Genomic DNA, 3,982 nt, shown 5'->3' on the forward strand with positions numbered 1-3,982 from the left:
ATTTATATCTATATATCTAGATCTATATCTCTCTAAATATCTGTATTTATATAAATAAGCAGAATTACAAGTTGATATCCAGTCATGCAGTGCTGGGTTAATGGTTACACTTGATTTTAAAGGTTACACTTGATTTTAAAGGTCTTTCCCAACATAAATGATTCTCTGCTTCCATGATTAAATATATCTATATCTATATCTATATCTATATCTATATCTATATCTATATCTACATCTACATCTATATCTATATAATCTATATCTGCATCTGTATCTATCTACATATCTTTAAATATCTATATTTATATAAATAAGCACAGTTACAAGTTGATATCCAGTCATGCAGTGCTGGGTTAATGGTTACACTTGATTTTAAAGGTCTTTTCCAACCTAAATGATTCTCTGCTTCCATTATTAAATCTATATCTATATATCTATATATCTAGATCATCTATATCTAACCTATATCTTTATATCCATCCGTCTATCTATCTATCTATCTATCTATCTATCTATCTATCTATTTCGATCTATATCTTTGTCTATATCTGTATTTATATAAATAAGCACAGTTACAAGTTGATATCCAGTGCTGGATTAATGCTTGCACCTGATTTTAAAGGTTACACTTGATTTTAAAGGTCTTTTCCAACATAAATGATTCTCTGCTTCCATGATTAAATCTATATCTATATCTATATCTAATCTATATCATCTATATCTATCTATATCTATCTATATATATCTATATCTATCTATATTTATATAAATAAGCACAGTTGCAGTGCTGAGTTAATGGCCACACTTGATTTTAAAGGTTACATTTTATTTTAAAGGTCTTTCCCAACCTAAATGATTCTGTGCATCCATGCACTGGAGGAATCAGCAGTGGGATTTTGCAGTGGGGGAAACTGAGGCCCAAGCTGGCTGTCAGGTACCTGAAGAAATGAGTGTTCCTCACATTAATTCAGTATTTTACGGAAGGGATGGATCACCCTGGCTGCCTTTGTGCGAGCTCTGCTCTGGATTTCAGAGCAAACTGCTCATTTATTTCCCAAGTATTCTCCAATACATGAAAAAGGAGATCTGCATTGGGCTCTTGTGGGGGTGAAAGGCACCAGTGTGAATTGGGATTAAAGTTTTGGGGTGGTTGGTTTTGCTTCTTCCTTTATTTCCATGAGGGATGACAGCAGCAGCACCGTGGCTGCAAAGGCTGAGCTTGCCTGGAGAAAATCCAGCCTGCTTTGACACTCTGCTGCCCTGAATGACAAGAATGAAATTAAAAAGAGAGGAGAGAAAAAAAAAAAAAAAAGGGGGGGGGGAATGGAAAGAAAAAAATTCCAGCAGCCACTGCTCCTACTCTGGCATTGCTAATCCAAAAGCTGAAGGTTTATTTGTACTGACTAAGCTGAAGCAAGCCACTTAATTCCATTTTAATTCCCTTCAGAAGGCTTCAAAAAGCCTAATAGCTGTTTTCCTGCTTGCTGGGAGCTCTGAGGCAGCCCCAGCCTGGCCAGGCCCTGTGGATCCCGGGATGGAGGCTGGATTTGGATCAGCCCTGCCAGGAAAGGCTGGCATGGAGCTCTCACTCCTGGGGCTGATGAATTACTCAGGGCAGGGCTGCTCTGTGGCTCTGCCAGGGGGTTCAGGGGTGGCCTCACTCTGCCCCCCTGTCACCCTGAAATGTGGCAGCCAGACCTTGGCCAAAACGTCTCTTAAAGCCTCCCCTGGCCCCAGTGGCTCCAAAAGCTTCTTTGGGGGGGTTTAATAAAGTGCAAATCCCACTCAGGGTTTGCAGCATCCCTGGGACCACCTCCAGGCCTGGGTGTGCATGGAGCAGAGCTCTCAGGGCTGGTTTTATCCTGGAAAAGATTCTCAGAGCTGGTTTTGCCCAGGAAGAGCTTCTCAGGGCTGGTTTTACCCTTGAAGAGCTTCTCAGGGCTGGTTTTACCATGGCAGAGCTGCTCAGGGCTGGTTTTACCCTTGAAGAGCTGCTCAGGGCTGGTTTTACCATTAAAGAGATGCTCAGGGCTGGTTTTTCCCTGTCAGCCCAGAGCTCAGAGCTACAAAATCCCCTATCCATGCACATCTTGCCTAAAATCCCAGGAAATTCAGCAGAACACCCCCTGACTCTGCCCTCAGTTGGCAACAGGTGATTCCAGCCCAGCAAACTTCTCTCCATCCACCCACCATGGATGCAAGGCAACCTTTATCTCCAAGAACCTCTTCAGCCAATAAACCATGAAAAAGAAATGATTTATTTATGAAACAAAAATCAAACTGAATTAAAAATTAAAAAAGAAACTCAAAGAAAGTGAAATCTTCTCATCAGTGTGGGCTTTTGGGGTGTGGGCCCTGTTGCTCTTCTGTAGCCCTCTGAGTCTTGGAACATATTTGGAAGAACAGAAATGGAATTGGAAATGGAAGTTTTTGTATTTGAGGGATGGATGCCAGGTCTGGAAACAGGGATGACAAAGGGAGCTGCAGGCTGGCAAGATAATGGGAGTTTTACCCTCCTGTGCCATTTAATAGCTCTGAACCTTCAGCCCACAGCAAAAATAGTTGAGAATTTGATGCAAAGCACTTATTTTTTTTACTAGAAAAGGAAATTGCAGGGTATATTTGCTGGGAAAAAGGTGATCTTGAAGTGTTTTGCTGGGAAAAGCTGAGGAATTACTTCAAACTCTGTCTAAATAGTCATCCACTGGTGATGTGAAACTGCATCTCATTGGGAGGTTGCCACTGATGTGTCATAATTCAGTGAGCACAAAATCAAATCTCTCCGCTTGGTAACATCCCCACACCTCATTTTCCACAAAAATAAGGCATTTGGTGTTTATTTGTTATGTGTCAATGCTGGGAGTGAGCCCAGCCTGCTGGAGAGGGTCCCAGGTGGATGTGGCAGTGAGGGGCAGCAGAAAAGCTCCTGAGGAGAGGGAGGAGGAAGAGGAGGGTTGGGATGGGGCTGCCCTCTGCCCTGGAGCATCCCAGCCTGGCTGGTGCTGTGATGTGCTTCATCCTCTGGGAAAAACCAAAATAATCCTTCACCTGTGGGCAGAGCCTTTTGGAAAGGGAAGCAAAGGATCTGCAGGCTCAGAGGAGTTTAGGAGGGTCTTAAACAGGGGTGGGTGAGTTTAGGGGATGTTAAACAGTTGGTGTGGGAAGGGCATTTAACATCCCCTAAAATCACCCAGCCCTTCCCACAGCATCTGTGTAACATCCCCTAAAATCATCCACAACCCACCCCTTCCCACACCAACCCTTCAATCTCACCCTAAAACCACTCCTTCCTTCCTTCCTTCCTTCCTTCCTTCCTTCCTTCCTTCCTTCCTTCCTTCCTTCCTTCCTTCCTTCCTTCCTTCCTTCCTTCCTTCCTTCCTTCCTTCCTTCCTTCCATCCTTTCCCTTTTCCTTTCTTTCCTTTTTCCTTTCCTTTCCTTTCCTTTCCTTTCCTTTCCTTTCCTTTCCTTTCCTTTCCTTTCTTTTTTTCCTCTTTTCCTTTCCTCCCTCCCCATCCCCAGTCTCCACTGACACCTAGTGGCCCTGAGGTTGCTCAGAGCTGTATCCACCAGGAGGGCTCAGCCTTTCTCAGCTCTGCAGATGGGGACATGGAACAGGGAGGGGTGCATGGCTTTGAGCCCTATACCTGCCTCATTCTGTCCTCTTCTCCTAAGATTAGGGAGAAATTATGGCAGGAGAAGCCTCAAAATGATGGGAGGAGAAGCCTCAAACTCCCTCATGTGAAGGATATTTAGTAATCTGAGGCACTCAGCAGGAAGCTTAAGTATTCCAGGGTGAAAAGGCTTTTCAAATTTATGGTTCAGGATGAAAACGCTTGGTCCAGAGCTTTTTAAAACCACAGCAAGCCCTTGCTGGATGCAGTTCTCCTCCTTGTGATAAATGAGTAATGGGATGGTTGATTCTCACAATTAAAAGGCAAATATCATGTGTTAGGAGAAGTTTTATAGATTTATAGTTGTGTT

The sequence above is a fragment of the Melozone crissalis genome, unplaced genomic scaffold (assembly GCF_028551555.1).
Source record: "Melozone crissalis strain CALT ecotype California unplaced genomic scaffold, PUWL_Pcris_2 ptg000026l_1, whole genome shotgun sequence".
NCBI lineage: Eukaryota > Metazoa > Chordata > Aves > Passeriformes > Passerellidae > Melozone > Melozone crissalis.